This window comes from Acomys minous (assembly GCF_964271855.1).
Source record: "Acomys minous genome assembly, chromosome: 11".
Lineage (NCBI taxonomy): Eukaryota > Metazoa > Chordata > Mammalia > Rodentia > Muridae > Acomys > Acomys minous.
In genome coordinates, this window is record NC_140492.1 from 98726341 (window position 1) to 98743538 (window position 17198).

The following is a 17198-nucleotide window of genomic DNA, read 5'->3' on the forward strand; positions in this document are numbered from 1 at the left end:
ATCTAGCTTCAAGCTCAGTGAGGGAAGTGACCGGAAGGGAGTGATGGTAGGAGTGGAAGGGCTGGACACAAGGCTCTCTCATCGGGCCTCTGCATGTGCATGCGTGGCCTGAATATCCAGGCTCATACACGTGCGTGCACTTCACCCCAAAACACATGAAGTAGTGAAGGGGCAGAGACTTTTATCCCACTTTCGTGCTAAGGAGTGACCCTGCCACACTCTTTCGGATGCTGGCAAAGGACCCAGAATTAGCAGCTCAGAGACAAGAAATGTTATTTCTAGTGCGAGCTAGAGTCATTTCCAAGGCTCCAAACTCCTCAGAAATGGAAGAGACGTGGTTTGGGTGACACCCTCAAATAGCATATTGTATGAAGAAGACAAAACCTGTGTCTTTGTAGTGGGCTGGGTAAGGAAAATCGTCCCCTTTTCCAGAAAAAGGCATCGCCTCTCCAAGGCTGGGTAGTCGTACCTTCTTCCTAGAAATGGCACCAAATCAAAGGCTGCCAGTGCCTCAGCTTGTATGGTATTTGGGAGGTGAAAGGTGAGTGGATATCTTCCAACAGATAGCATACAATTTACATATCAAAATCTGAACACACCGAAAGGGCAGCCACTAGCCTGTAGTCCTATCCTTGCTGGTGTTTGAACTTTATTTGTCCTGTGAGATGGGTGAGTGTACTGAATAGAGCCAAGTTGCCACAAGCCGACAGCTCTTTCTTAATTGAAAACAAAACAAAACCCTCAAAATCTTACCCTCTGCCTTTGAAAGGAAAGAGCCTGATCAGGATTGCCAAATCAAGGACAATTAAAAAAAAGAAAGCAATCAGACACCACCCCCCTCCCCTACAAAACGGAAGCTGATGAGTGATAAAGAAATAAACCAATCAGAAGCAAGAAGTAGAAGGTGTAACTCCTTCAAAACCCTTACCCCAAATGGAAGGCCATGAAGACCCTAGAGCAGTGACCTCCACAGACCTGTCAAAGAGAGGCTAGGTGCATTCATGCGGTAAGACGTTTGGAAATAAGGAACAGTTCCTGTCTCTTCCACATGTCCCTGAGGCCTCCAGAAGCCACACAAACCAGGGAGAGGCAGAGGCTTCTGTCAGTGCCCCGTCCTCTCAGCTTGCACACCCTGCCCCACCCTCATGATGTTTTTCGTCTTTTTTGCTGGGAAGGAAGATACAAGGCATGTCATGCAGCCCGCTGGCTAAGTGGATGTCCAATCTGGAATGTTTAATGTCAACTCCTCCCCACCCCCAATCCCTTTTTGTAAGTTTCCCACAGCTTTTAAAATAATTTTCTTGTTGGTCTTTTAAATTACCGGGGGGGGGGGGGGGGGGGTCGGGCGTTCATGGCCCTGTCAAACACCCATGGATGCAATTCCAGCCGTTCTCCCTCCACAGTCTCTCTCTTTCTCTCTCTCTCTCTCTCTCTCTCTCTCTCTCTCTCTCTCTCTCTCTCTCAATTATTCAGATTACATCTCAACTGTTATCCCCTCACTTGTATCTTCCAGTTCTCCCCTCCATCCCTCTTTCACCCTATTCCCCTCCCCTAGGCCTGTGACAGAAGGGGACCTCCTCCCCAATCATATGATCACAGCTTATCAGGTCTCATCCTGGTAGCCTGCTTACCCTTCCTCTAAGTGCCGCCAGGCCTCCCCACCAAGAGGAAGTAGTCAAATAGGGGGCACCAGAGTTCATGTCAGAATCAGTCTCTGCTCTTCACACAGCTGTGGAGAATGCGCTTGTCCATTGGCTAAATTTGAATAGGGGGCCTAGGTTTACTGCATGCATTGTCCTTGGTTGGTCCAGTAGTTTGAGCATAACCCTCTGGGTCCAGATCCACCAGCCTTGATGGTCTTCATGTAGGGTTTCTGGACCTTCTGGGTCCTACTATTTCCCCATTCTCCCATATCTCCCTCACCTGGAGTCCCAATAGGAAGTCCCAGCATCTATACCAATCCCCTGCTGAATGAAGATTCTCAGAGGTCATCCCCGTTGGGCTAGTGTCCAATTATAAGTGAGTACCTGAAGTAAGCTGTCTGCCGATGTTCCCAATTCTCACTGGGTCTCAAGAGATGGCGTTGACATCTTCTCTTCAGCTGTACCCCACCCCCCACCCCCCAAGAGAACAGAGTCCTTTTCTGAATGAACAAATAAACGAATAGTTAAAACCAGACCAGACCAAACAGAATATTTTTGAATGCCCATTTCATGTACCAAACATTCGAGTGGAAATGAAAACAAAACGTAGGGTTTGTATAAGTGATCTGAGTAGATGAAGGGAAGTTAGCTGCAATAAGGGATAGAGCTGAAGCCCGGTGTGGTGGCGCACGCCTTTAATCCCAGCACTCAGGAGGCAGATGCAGGCGGATCGCTGTGAGTTCGAGGCCAGCCTGGTCTACTAAGAAAGTCCAGGACAGCCAAGGCTGCACAGAGAAACCCTGTCTCAAAAACAAACAAACAACAAACTACAACAACAAAACCAAACAAAAAGAAAGAAATCACAGACGAGAGAGGACATGGCTCTTTTCTGAGCCCTGATGTATTCTGTGCTGGGGCTCTATGCAGTTTACTGATCCTATTTCCCTCTTTGAAGCAGCACTAAATACAGGCCCTGGGAAGGTGACCGACCACTGCATAACTAAATTGGATTACTTTGTTGTTTCCACAGGAACCAGCCCCATGCGGGGAATGTTTGTTCAGGGGGGTGGGGGGGTGGGGGGATGTGCTGTGTTTGTTTTCATTCTATCCAATTGTCCACGGAGTGATTGGACTTTATGTTCTATAACTAATGCTTGAAGTCTATTTATTGGCTTTAAACAGGATGTGCTTTCCCCAACTCCCTGTATTTGTGTTCTGCCCTGTCATTGTTTTGTCACCAAGCTGGTCATCCCCAGCTTTTTTATTTAGCTTTAAAAAAAAAAAAGAGAGAGAGAGAACCTAAAAGCCAGAAGGGGTTTGTGAAGAACCCTTGCTGCTGGACTCAGGGCCTCAGGTATTGTTGGGGGCAGCAGAGCCGTGGGACAGAAAGCACCAAAGTGGTAGGAGTGGGAGGTCAGATGGCTCTGTGACCTTCAGAAGTCTTCCTAAATGGCCCTTTTGTTATTTGGACCATGGCCCTTACCACGGCTGTGGAGAGGATCAAATAGAAGCTGTGTGGAAACCTCTCAGAACAGTGCCTGTGACACACCCATGCCTGTGACACACCCATGCCTGAGACACACCCATGCCTGAGACACACCCATGCCTGAGACACACCCATGCTTAATAAACAAATGTTATTTAAAGGGTAGGATGTGTGGGGCCGAGAAGAGGAATGTTCCAGCCAATAAGCACAGAGCCAGTGGAGTTTTCTAGGTACTCAAGCCAAAGGGATCGTAGCTTTTCCTGGAGTTGGAGGACCTTGTCTGTGAAGAAAGAGATTGTCTTTTTGGGTTCAACGTTCTGCCCTTGCAGCATTGTTTAGGGCACTTGCTGAGCTTCACGGCATCCGGCAGCCTCTGCATTCACATTATTAAATCTCCAGCTATTCCTGGAAGTATGTATTTGTTTTCTGGGAGAGGCACTAAGAGGTGAAAAGCAGAAAGCAAAAATCCGTAGCCTATCTGGGACAGAAAAGCAGCAGGTGACCCAGCTCGGCTTCTCCTAGGGTTCACCGGGAGCCTGAGGTCCCATTCACACCGAAGACTTTGTATCCCTCAAGTTGATCCCAGGTTTTAATCGCAGGTGTTTCCCAGTTGCTAGGAGAGAGTGGCGAAACAGGAGATAAGAAAGCATAGCACTGATCACTTTGGACTTTAGTCCCTCCCCCCCCCCCACACCCCCCTCCCACCATGTGACAAGCACAGCTCATCGGGTAACTGTCACATCTCTCATCTCACACCACTGACAATGCAGGGTCATACTAGGGCGACCCTCCTCGGGTCCCCTTCCAGGACCACAAGTGATCCACAGTCTCACGGACTTGGAGAAGGGAGGTGGTACCTCTGGATGACCCTGAAAACTCAGCAGCTTTTAGAGACTTCAAACTTAACCTTCTTGTCATAAAGTGATATTAGGCAAGTGACAGCCCAGAGACAGCATAAGGCCAAGTCTGCAGCATCTTGACAGCCTCAAGACCCCTGAAGATCCCACCTGAATCTTCTGGATTTTTCTAATGCTGTGGGTGCTGCTGCAGAGCTTCTGGGCAGCAACTGTTCTCAGATCCCTGTTTCCTTTCGTTGCCAAAGACAGTGAGCTCATGGCATGGTGCCTGGCCCAACATTCCGCTCTGAGGTCTCTTTTTCTATAAAGTCCTTGCCCCATTCTCCTCCAGGCTAATGTACAGCTGGCCTCAGGAGCATTGAACTGTAGAATAATCACTTGACTGTGCTCTAAAATTGTAAGGGCTCTGTCCTCCCCTCCTTAGCAGAGATGTGCACGTGACAACAACGCCTTGGTTGTCTCATGGCTGCATGTGGGCCAGTGGCCCTGTTTCTCATGAATAGATCCTATAAGGGAGATGCTTATGGGAACTCAAAATTCAGAAGTCTGTGTCCATTGTCCCCAAATGTGGTTTTCTCTGTATTTAGATTTCTAAGGGAGACGTGCTCGGTGATCATGCATGGAATTTAGAAGCTGGCTGAATTTTCTCACGGTGTTCTCTAAGAGGATGGTGTCTGCTGATAGTTGGCTTGCCTCAAAGGGCAGTCACCTCTAGTTTTAGGCAAGCAATATCGCATATTAATGGCAGAAGAGGACAAGTATGACCACAAATACCAGGAGCATTTGTGCATCTTGCAGGGGGAGCATTTTCTGGGCCAATATTCCTATTATCAACACCATTTTGGAGATGAAAAATTTCCCATAGTCACAAAGTCGCACATAACCAAACTGAAATTTTAATTAAAGTTAAAATTAGAAAGTCAAGACGGTAGATACTGACAGCAGGGCTTGATGCTCCCCAGAGAGACTCAGGGGACCACCGAGTCTCAATCTTAGGCATCTGTTACTTTCACCCAGGGCATGCTACTAGCTACTACCGTGTTTTTTCATTCACCTGGGTCCTCTACCTTTACTGAGCTCCCATGGGTACACTATCAAGGGGTCAGGAGCTCTGCCTAATGCTGTAGAACACAGAGGCCAAGAAATGAAACCACTAAGCTTCTGTACAAGCACTCCTCCATGATCCAAGATGGCGCACAGCCAGCTGCAGGAAAACCCTGCAAGGCTATAGTCAGGCCCTAGAGAAGGGTTAACCATGTGCAGTGCACCTGCTCTATCCAGCTTTCACGTCTTTACTTTCTGATACTTCCATAAATCTTCATATTTTGGCTCAAATAACTTTTTATTAGAGTATTACATGTTCTGTGTATAAGTATTACATAGTCATTTATCAAGCACACATACCCTGAGTACATGTTTTATTATATATTATTTTTATTGAAGCATATGAGTAAAAATAGATATGTCCACCAAGTGCGTGTGTCCTAAGCATATAGCTTTGAAAGCTCTTAAAATAACTTTCTCATACTAACTAGTGCTATTCAGAGAAGACATTAGTAACCCATAGAAACCCATCTTTGTTCCTCATCCACCAAGGTGACTACTACCCTGGCTTCTACCACCACAGGTCTGTTGATTGATCTTGTACTTCGTCATTATAATGTAGGTGGGTACAAATAAGTACACAACAAATACATGCTTCTACATCCATTCTTCCTACTGAGCATCAGATCTGTTAGATCCATCCATAGTGGTTCTGATCATGACTTCTCTTTGCTGTCAAGTATCCTTAGCTAGGCCCAGTTGCTGGACCTATATCTTAGTTACTTGGGAATCTGAAGAAGAGCAATTGCAAGTTCACTGCCAGTCTGGACACTTTAGTAAGCTCCTGTCTCAAAATTAAAAGTAAAAAGGGGGCTGGGGATATATCTCAATGGTAGAGTGCTTGCTTAGAATATTAGCTTAGAATCTAGTAAGGCCCTAGGTTCAATCCCCAGTACTGTGATTAAAGAAATAAAAGTATTCCATTGAGTAGAAATGGCCATGTACTTCTCTTTTCTTCATAGGACTGATGTGTGGTGGAGCTTCCCTTTTGGGTCTATTAGATGTAAGTACACACACACACACACACACACACACACACACACACACACACACACTGGAGAAAGAAGAGAGTGAGAAGGAGGAATGCATACATGACTTTAATCCCAGCACTCAGCAAACAGAGGCAGGCAGTTCATGAGTTCGGGGCCAGCCTAGACTTCACAGTAAGACCCAATCTTTAAAAAAAAATTCTCTGTCAAAGGCACAACCATAGTTGCTGCATAGCTAGTACAACCAGGACTCAGCAATGGCCTCCTCTGCCTGGCTTCAGCTGGACCCAAAGGGATGACGTTCCCATATTCTTGGAAGCAACAGAAAAAGTCCTTGAGTCCTGGAAAGCCCATGGATAGTTGCTGTCTGCATCAACAAGTCTAATGGGGAGATGTATGGGTCAGCTCATGCCTTGATATGCTGTCAAAATCTTCTGGGTTGGAGGAGACTATGTTATAATTTAAGACAATAAGGGGGCATTAAAATGGATGGCCCCACATCCCTCAAATTTCTGACACAAAAGAGGGGGCTCTCGAGGGTATGGATTATATTTTGAGGTGAAATGCAGAGAAGGGCAGGCTCAGGTGTGCACGGGCAGCCCGAATGACCATCTCTTGGCATATTTTAGGTTACAGCAAAACTTATAGGAAGCACGTGGCAAAGGGCAATCTAAAGTTCATTAGTCCTCGGGAACTATCCAATTACAGACTTAACCATGCTTGGCACAGGAGAATGAAGTCAAGTGAGCCAGACAGCAATGTAATACTGAACAATCTGGGGGGAGGGGGGGACGTACTATTAGCTGAGGCCTCAGGGAGGCCAATAACAGAATCACAGCCCTCCCCACGCAACACAGAGCCACATATTTCAAACCACAGGCAGGTCCTGACCTATGCTTGGTTCCGCCTGGCACATCTCATCTTCACTCTGGTGTGAAAGCAATTTAGGCAGTGAGCAATTCTGATAATGAATTCTGATTTGCCCCCCCACCACCACCACCACCCGGGCCAGCAATATGTCCTTGCATACTTTCCTCTGGTGCTGGCAGCTCTCAGTTCTCAGCCAGCTCAGTCATGGAACAGGGGGGCAAAAGATCCTCCGAGGTAGACTGTGTTTCTATGCCGTGGTTGCTCTTTAATTGCATTTGTTTGTTTGTTTGTTTTTTAGAGCTGAGGTCTTAGGTACCCAAAGTTGGGCCTTAAAGTAATGATTCTACTGCCATGGCCTCCGGGGTGCTGAGGTCACAGGTGTGGGATGCCATGCCCAGTTATTAGATATGCTCTTGAGTTTTGATGTATCCAACATGTAATGGGGTTTATTAGGACACAACCCCATCAGCATTTTCAACTAACAATGGGTTTATGGGGGCAAAACGCCATCTGTCGTAAATCATTTCCGGTTGCAATTTAATGAGATAACCTTTCCTAATTGGCGTCCCCAATTATTTTTGGAAAATATTAATAAATATAAAACCTTTCCAACCTAAGAACATTGAAATTGTGCTTTCTGACTCTTAAGTAGCCACGACTATTTCAGCTAAGTGAGGTAATTAGAAACGAGGAGGCTAGAAATCACATGTCTAGCCTGTCACTCGTAGTTTACCTTGGCATCCATTGTTAAAGTCCCCCCTCCTTCATTTTTGTCCAAATTTCTCCTTTTCTTCTTTCTTTTCTCTTTGTGGGGATATAACTAGCCTCATACCGTGGGATAACAGTCCCTTTCTTTCTTTCTTTCTTTCTTTCTTTTTTTTTTTTTTTTTTTTGCTTTGTTGACAGGCTTTCACTGTTGTAAGCCCAGACTGGCCTCAACTGAGAGATCCCCCACCTCTACCTCCATGAGTGCTGGGACATAGGCTTGTGCCATCATGCCTGGCTGAGAGCAGTTTAAATCCTATTATACCTTTTATGATATAAATATTTCACATATCCATTAGTTTCATTTTGTCTATAGAATGAAGTATCATAAGCGCATGCCAGGTTTCTTTCCTTCCCGTTCTGTTTTAGAGTTGACTATACTATGTGCTGTATGTGCATATACCGTATGTGTTGCTGGACTCTTTTTTTATCAGCTAAATTACAAGGCACACATAGCACCTCATCCTCACTAATTAGCATATAATATGGCTTTGTGTCTTCTTCCTTACTTTCTCTGAGAAGAAAAAACTGAGACCCTGGACACTGGGCTTTTCTTTAATGAGACTGTCACAATTGTCACAAAATCCATTTCGTGTCATGTGCCATTGAATAGACAATGAACTTGGTCCCCAGAATCAAGATGTAGGCATCTTGATAGGAGGGAGTTCCTCAGTTTGGAACTATTAGGAGCCTGTCTTAGATCAAGTCACTTTCCGTTTTGAGTGTCTCTCACAGAGGGAGCCAGACACTGCCACATCCTGGGTACAGTTGGCAGTGTGCAACTGCACTGAGGAAATGGGATATTTCCTGCAATGATGCTCTCTCTCTCACCCGCGCGGGCCTTCCAAGGATTCCCACTGAACACTGTGTAACAAGATACAGTAAGACTAGGCACAAACTCACATGAAGAGTTAGGCAAAGCAAGGCAGTAGGAAGAAAAGGATCCCAAGAGCCGAAGAAAGAATTGGAAACAGCCCCATTTTCACTGTTAGGAGTCCCACAAAAACAACCATTAACCAAGCTAACACCATTAAGACATATGCAGAGCACCTGGTGCAGACCCACTGCGGGCTCTGTGATTGCTGCTTCAGTATCTATGAGCTCCGTTTAGTTAAAGTCTCTGGGGTGTTCTCTTGGCGTCCTCGGTCCCTCTGGCTCCTAGAACCCTTCATCGGCCTCTTCTGCACGGTTCCCTGAGCTCCGAGAGGAGGGGCTTGATGGAGAACTCCGCCTAATGCTTGGTTGTGGGTCTCGGCAGCCGCTCCCATCAGCTGCGACGGAAGCCTCTCTGATGACGATTGGACTAGGCAGCAATTGGGCTAAGCATGATATGGACTTCCGGCAGCCTTTTCTTTCTGAGCTGCTTGGTCCTTTCACTCCATTTCTCAGAGATCTGCTTCCGACATCCCCAGGGCAATCATGTAACAGGGATATCCGGGTCAGGGCTGGATCTAGGGACTCGCGAGAAAGTTATGGGAGTCACTGGTTACTCTAAGAAAGAAAGTCACATCGTAAAACGGTAGAGTGGGTGTCCTTTGATGATAAGCAGAAGACACAGTCTGATTGACCCCAGCAAATCAACACAATTTTTGCTTTGTTTTTGAGATAAGGTCGAACGTAGCTCAGGCTGTCCAGAACTCATTTATGTAGCCAAGATTGACTTTGAATTTATTTTGTATCAGTTTTAAATAATTTGTTTGTGTTGTGTGTGTTCAGTATGTGTACTTCTGCCCAGAGTGGGGAGGGTGTGTTCATGTGCACTCACAAGTAAAGGACCTCAGGTAGCTTGTTTGCTTCACACCCCTCAGACAGGATCTCCCGTTGAACCTGGCATTAGGCCCATGATCTGCAAACCCTGATGCTCTTCCTGCCTCTCTGCCCACTACGGCCCTGGGTTACAGGTACTCATGGCCGTGCTCAGCTTTTTGTGTGGGTGCTGGGGATTTGAACTCTGCCCTCACTTCCTGTGTGCTGAGATCACGGGCTCACACCATCACACGCAGTACATTTGGTGCTGAGGATGGAGCCCAGGGCTTCATGGTGTCAGGAAAGCATCCTACTGAGTTTTATTCCTAGCCCCTGTATCCTTCCTTATGGACCGTCAAGGCCCGTAAAGTTTACTATCCACCTCTGGAGGTGGAGGCCAAGAACCAGGAGTGGCTTATTTTTTAAATACCCTCAAACATCCTGGGATGTGTTTCCTGACAGGCAGACGGCAGGATGAGCTCTGCCCTCCCTTCCCAGCAGATACTTGTGAGCTCCAGCTGTTTGCGTCCTTCCTCTACAGCCACATCTGTAGAGCTCTGGGCAATTTTGCTTTTAGCCTTCCTTCCCAGAATCCCTTACTCACCTGTCTGTGGAGGACTGCCCCGTGTAAGCGCAGACACATTCCTGCCACCTGGAGTCGCCTCTCTGTCCTTTCTCTCTTCGGTTCATTTTGGGTCACAGCAGGGCTTCACAGTTTTCTTGCATCCTGTTAATAAAAATTAAGCAATCAATTTTCTTCCCCTCCATTACATGTAATTCCCTCTCTAACTCAATTATTATTGCAGCCCTGGCAAGTGCTTTGCAAGGCAGATGGCAGGAAGGACAGGTTGCCAAAATAAAGGGCATTGTTTGCTGAGGGATATTGTTTCCATGAAAGTGATGACACTCTCCTTCCAAGGATGGATTGTTTTTTGGTTTTTTTTTTTTTCTAAAATCAAATTCATGTAGCTCTGTGAGTGTAATAGGTTTGTGCAAGTGCTGCCAAGATTAACATAGGCAAGGTGACAGGCTATAGCAACCATTAAAAGTACTTTATATGATTGAGTAATGTAAAATAATATGGTGGTGTGTACCATTTACTTTGAAAGAAATTAGAATAAACCTATTATGTGACTTGCCGTTCCCAGCCCTTTGAGTTCTAAACTATCTAGTTGCAGAGGTGCTGTACTTGGTGCCACAGCACAGAGCATGCCTGGTAGATGGCATCAGGGTCCCAGTGCTGTTTGGGAAGTTTCTGTCTGACCAAGAAATGGCAGGTATCTAAAGTGCAAAGTCTAATCGACTGATCGATGGGTTGATTGATTGCTGTTGTCTGTGCCGTTGTGAGAAGGAGGTAAGAAGGGGATGGGCGCCTTCTGTAATACTGCCAAAGAAGCTCAGCAAGAGTGGAGGTGTGTGTGTGTGTGTAGATGGAAATACATATGTGTGTGTATAAATAGGAATATATGTCTATGTGATGTATATGTATTATGTGTGTGTGTGTGCGCGCGTGTGCATGTGTCTGCATGTGTGTGTGTTTGTAAATGGAAATACATGTGTATGTATAAATGGGAATATATGTATATAATGTATATGTATTATATATGTGTGTGGGTGCATGCACGCGCGCTCGTGTGTGTGTGTGTGTGTGTGTGTGTGTGTGTGTGTAGATGGAAATATATATGTATGTGTATAAATGGGAATATATATCTATGTAATGTATATGTATTATGTGTGTGTTTGTAGATGGAAATACATATATATGTATAAATGGGAACATATGTACATATAATGAATATGTATTACGTACATGTGTGTTTGTGTGTGTGTGTGTGTGTGTGTGTGCGTGCGCATGTGCATGTATTTACAAAGGCTAGAGGGCAGCCTTGCCTATTGTTGCTCAGGAATGACCCACCTTGTTTTCTTGAGGTTGGGTCTCCCATTGCCCTAGACCTCAACAAGTAGGCTAGGATGGCTATCCAGTGAGGCCCATGGAGCCACTGGTCTTCAACTGACCAGTTCTGAGATTTCAATTCTGTCACCATGCCTAGCTTCTTGTGTGTCTCCTATGGGTTCTGGAGAATTAAACTCTGGGCCACATTCTTTCATGTCAAGCACTTTGACCAACTGAACTATCATCCCGGCCATTCTTTTTTTAGATAGAATCTTACTTTGTAGCCCTGGCTTGATTGGAGCTCACATAGTGAACTTGTTGTCGTCCTCCTGTTGGTGTTTTCTAAGTGCTGGGGATTACATACGTGCAACACCATGCCAACTTCAGTAGGCTATTTCCACACTGTATTGGGTGGAGTGGGCATTTGATTTTTTTTACAAGCCTGCACTAGAATCAGTCTCCTTATTTTATACTACTTTCTGCCATGCTTATAAAGCTGCCCCCCACCCTCCCTGCTTGTGCTTTTGGGGGTCACTGCTTTTAGCCATTTGTTTTTTTCTGGAAAAAAAAACAAGAGAGTCCCTAAGATGGAGGTCCGAGAGTCCAGACGTACCTGCTAAAAGGACCTTAGCATACATACATCTTTCTGCAGTCCAGCAAACCTGAGCACTTCTGTCCATTAATGCCCAGAGTAGACTTGAATTTATCGGGACACAGTGAGTGTAAAACATCTGGCCAAGATTTCCCTTCTCCCGAAACAGCTTGGACGCGCCTCTCATAAGAGATTGCTAGACATAAACATAAAAAGTGTTCCCTTTGCATGATACATTTATAACGCCGTATAAAGCAGCAAAATATGCTCATACACTGAAAGCTCAGAAAGTGTAAGCAAGCGCAGTACTTTTTTTCCTTGAAAAGCAGAATCACCTATAATTCTGTTCTATGGAGACATCAGCCATTGCAATTTTATTGCGTCTGAAAGGTTTTTCTGTTTAGGCTATATACACTGCTGAGGCACGGAGTTGCCACTCATACAAGCTGCCTTGTCCAGTTAGCAGTTGTTTTAGCGAGCTCTCAGTTGCTGTGAAGATATAGCCGAGATATCCATTTTAAAAGGAGGAAGGCTTATCGCGGCTCAGAGTTTAGAGTTTTTGACATGGGGGCCTCTTAATTCCGTGGCTAAGGAGCCTGTGGTGGGGCCTAGTACTGAGCTACTGGGACTCAATACAACCCTGTGGCAACTGGGAAACAAAAGAAAAAGGAAGGGTTCCAGGTCTTTCTGTCACCTACCTTGCAGCAGTCCACTGCATCCTAACTTCCCTCCTCTATGCCCTGCCTCCTGAAGGCTCCACCATCTCCCGGTAGCGGTCAGAGCCAGCTGTTCATAAATATGCCTGTGGGTGGGAGGAATGGAAGGATACAAGTGTAATCTGAAAAAATTAATAAAATTTTAAAAATAAAAAAATAATAAATAAATAAATAAATAAATAAATATGCCTATGGGGCACATTCTAGATCTAAGTATTAGTGGCAACATTATTAATATTGCTCATCTGTTTGCCATTTTGCTAGATATAGCTTAGTATTTTTAATGGCTGCAAAGGACTCTGTTATATGGATATACTATAATTTATTTTAACTACTTCCCTGTGTTTTACAGTTAGAAGATTGCTAATGGTTAAATGACGATAAGCATTCCATTCAACTGGCTTATCTTCAACGCTTTAGGTATATCTCAACCTTTACCTTTTGGCAGATTGTTAGAGAGGAGCTGCAACTGTGTCAAAGTTTGTTTAAAAAAAAAAAGATTTTATGTATTTCTTATTTATATAGTATTCTGCCTGCATGTGTGCCTACACACCAGAAGAGGGCACCAGATCTCACTGTAGATGGTTGTGAGCCACCATTGGTTGCTGGGAATTGAACTCAGAACCTTTGGAAGAACAGCCAGTGCTCTTAACTTCTGAGCCATCTCTCTAGCCCAGTTTAAGGATTTTTATGTTGCTTGTCCAACTGGCTTCCTACAAGGATGTGTGGTATTTTGCAAATTGTGATTTTTCAAGTTTGTATAATCTGATTTTTTTCATTATGTAAAAAATCTTATATGCATATATACTCAGCTTATATTCTCTTCAGTTGCAACTATATGACCTTAACGTACTTTAGAGCAATCCTTTCATAGGGTCCCTCCAACTAACTGTACCGGGTCTTTCCGAAAAGCAGTCCTTACTTACGCAACTTTCTTACTTAACATACAAATGAGTGGCCTTGAGCTTGTGGGATTCAGATGTCTGTTCAATTAGAGCCATTTTCATAATGCATTTGAAGACTTTTGCTCAATATTCATAAAGCCAAATGTTCAGATACTTTATTTGCCAGGCTATTATGCGCCTGCATAATGGGAGGCTCCGGCGTCTGAGGCAGGAGCGGCTGCCTTGCCCCGGCTCTGGGAGCACAATACAGGTAACGTGCCTTTGGCTCCACTCCCAAAACCGCAGCACACAGATGGCGGAGAACAAAAGGCCTGCGCGGGGCCACCATGATTCAGCTGCTCCTCCTGCCTTCCTTTCAGCCCTCCTGAGTCGGTCTGCTCCCTCCCTTCCTCTCCATCCCTACCCCCATCACGCACCTCTGCCCTCTAGGACTCACAAAAGACCCTGCTCAGAACACCCAAATGTTGGTCCAATGTGGTAAAGCTGAAAAGAGAGCCATTTGATGTCACCCAGTCTTCTCATTAGACATTGTCATCGCCCCTCCTCTTTGAATGTCAGGGAAATAAAGTCTATTTAGGTGCCAAGAAATCTTTCCGATAGGGAGGTTGCTATGGCAACCGTGTAGAGATGAATTAGCCAGCAAGCCGCTCAGTCATAAGGTGCTGGCTAGGAAACTGCACTGCATGATGTCCCACCTTCTTTTAAAGCTGGATGGTTCTGCATGGCCCAGTGTCTACTTTCTATTGCAGGCACAACTGTTTGTTAAGTCGTTTGATTTGCTATAGAATTAAGACTCCCCAGAGGGGAAAGGCAGGGGTGGAGAGTAAGCTGAAAGACTAGCAAACTATGACAAAACCAGAACAACTTTTTTAAAAAGTGATGGGGTGGGGGGGGGATCAAACAGAACCGGCTCCCCTCACAAGCAGGTGCAGAAAGCTAATGTAAATTCTGTGCCCGGTGAGGGGCGGGTAAAACAAAGTCAGCTCTATCTAAATTGGGATTGGTTGAAAATAAACCTCATGCTTTTATTAATCTAATCCCTGCTTTGTAAGCCATGACATTTAACCGGGTAATTAAATAATAATTGAATAAGTCTGCGAGGCATAGAACCAGGCAGAAAGGCACATTCCCCTGAGAGAATATTTTTTTTTTTATCAAATATTGACTTACTCTTCAATATTAATGATGGGGATTTACTGCTATATTTTATATTTACATACTAACGTCGTTTGGCAGACCCTTTGTGATTTATAGGTTCTCGGCTTACACATGTGAATTGAATTAAAAGCACAAAAGAAAAATCCAAGGTCTGGGGAGCACACATGAACGGTAGGTAGGTGTGGCATGGGGTGAACCTCCCTGCCTTCGCTCCTGCATCTGTGGAAGCTGTTGCCTATCACGGGCCTCAGCGAGGCACACAGGTCTAACTGTTCCTACGCCACCAACACACTCACTTGGTGCTGGGCGGTGAAATGGAGCTTCTTATTATTACTTTCAGTTATATGTGTGAGTGTGCACTTGTGAGTTCAGATGCACGTGGAGGCCAGAGGTGTTCCATCCCCCTGGAAGAGTTACAGAGAGTTTTGAGCTGCCTACTGTGGGTGCTGGGAGCGGACCCTGAGGTCTCTGCAGGAACACTGTGTGTGCTCCTAAGCCTGAGCCACCTCTCCAGCCAACCCCTTGGATTTTGCGAGGTACAGATCTCCTCTTTGGCACTCGCTCGCTTGCTACGATGCGTGTAGGGAGGTCAGAGGACAGCTTGCAGGACTCCTTTCTTTCCTTCTGCTGTGTGGGGCTGAGGACCCAACACAGGTGGTCAGGCTGGGTGGTGAGTGGAGTGCCTTTACCCAGGGCTCTGCGCCGGCTCCACTCTGGTTTTGTGTGGTGCTGGGTTTGCACCCTGGGTTTCAGTACACTAAACAAACACCCTCCCAAAAGGAGCTACAGCCCTAGTCTCTGAAAAAAAAATATGTGTGTGTGTATATATATTTGTGTGTGTGTGTGTGTGTGTGTGTGTGTGTGTGTGTGTGTGTGTGTGTGTGAAAATACTTTTCAGTTTCCTTTAGGAAACTCATTAGCAAACAAAACAAAACAGTTCAAGTTTGGGGAGTACAGATCCTAGGTGAGCAAATGTCATTTTTGTTTCATTCAGATAAATGTACTTTCTAACAGAGCCATGTCAATCTGTGGCCTAATGACAAAGAACATTGACATCTGGTTAAAAAAAAAAAATGGGACTTACGTTTTTTTGCTGAGTGTTTGCAAGAGCTTTGCAGGATGTGTGTTGAGGAGGATGTGCCTTGGCCCTGGCTCTACTGGTACAGATTAGTAAGTTGGGCAGTAATCGTGCCATCTGAACTACACTCACAACGTGGGGCCATGGAAGAACCAAGCGCTGTGCCGCAGCCGCTCACACACAAGCAAGATTGTCTGTCGGCAAGCCCAAACGTGTGCTCTTTCTATTGTCCCATTAGGAGGACAATCTGGAAGATGCCACCTGGTCAATCGCTCCATATTCTCCACCTGACACAGGGCAACTTGCCAACCTGCCACTTACTTGCAGGCTGCTTCTCTTTGTTAGTGTAGTCACTATTTTTCTCCCTCATTTATTTGGGTTGCTTAAGTATTCAAGTTTCAGCCAAAAAAAAAAAAAAAAAAAAAAAGGTTCAGCTAATCCAAATGATCACTCTGTGTGCATAGAGAAACCTGGGCACTCTTGCTGCCTCCCTGACTGTCATAAGTTGTCTTTCAAGGTGTGTAGAAAAAGCAGGACCAGAATTTCCATAGGACTCCAACTGCGGAAATGTAGAGGTGTCTTGGTTTTCTTTTCTTTACCTTCTTTTCCTCCTCCTCCTCCTCCTCCTCCTCCTCCTCCTCCTCCTTTTCCTGTTCCTCCTCCTTCTCCTCCTTATTTTTTTTTCTCCGTCTTCTTAAAGAGAATCACTCTTTGGTTTTCAGCCCTCCTGCCAACTCCACACCCACAGAAGAAAACTGGCCCTTTTATTTCCTTTGCTTCAGGAGAGCTTATAGCTTCAGGAGAGCTTATAGATTCCATACAGACAGTAGAATGCGACGTGATCCACGGAGCCACCAGTGCTCAGAGCTCTCAAAAAGACAAGCAAAAAGGAAAGCAGCCCACACACCGCTCAAGGTTGCTGTTGGAACCAGGCACCATTCAACTTCTCTAAATTATCTGTATGCACATATCAGAGCTGCCAGTCTTCCCCTGTGCCACAAAGCTAGTTTACTCCTGCAGTTCGAGAGTTGCAGTTTTAATTCTGGGAAAGAAAGGCTCGCAAGACCCTCCCACCACCTCAGCAGCTGACAGGCTCCATGCCTTGGCTTACAAGGAAGGCAACGATGTCCAGGCAGCCTTAAAATCCAGGAGACTTCCTGATAGTGGGAGAGAAGATACTTTTCCATGAGAGCTCAGGTAGAGAGAGGACCCAACCTCACTACAAAAAATACAGCTAAGTTGTCAAAGGCATGTATCAGTTCTTAAGGAGGACAACTAGGCTTTCATCTGTGCCATCACATGAAAAAAAAAAGGGGGGGGGGCTCCTTCCTTCTCCAGACTAACAGTGTGAGTGGGTACCGCAGCCTCTGAAGATGAGCCAGGTTAACAATAGAG

The 17198-nt window shown here is 45.4% G+C and overlaps 1 long non-coding RNA gene across 2 annotated transcripts in view; it reads right to left on the bottom strand.

The window, feature by feature from the left end:
- Positions 1 to 8538: 8538 nt before the first annotated feature.
- The window catches only part of LOC311608264, a 59112-nt gene continuing 50452 nt past the window's right edge, over positions 8539 to 17198 (bottom strand). For both annotated transcript variants that reach the window (XR_014782880.1, XR_014782881.1), the window contains 2 exons: positions 10065 to 10187; positions 8539 to 9205 (listed from right to left, as the gene is read on the bottom strand). This is a non-coding gene — a long non-coding RNA (uncharacterized lncRNA). The remainder of the gene's footprint in view (positions 9206 to 10064; positions 10188 to 17198) is intronic.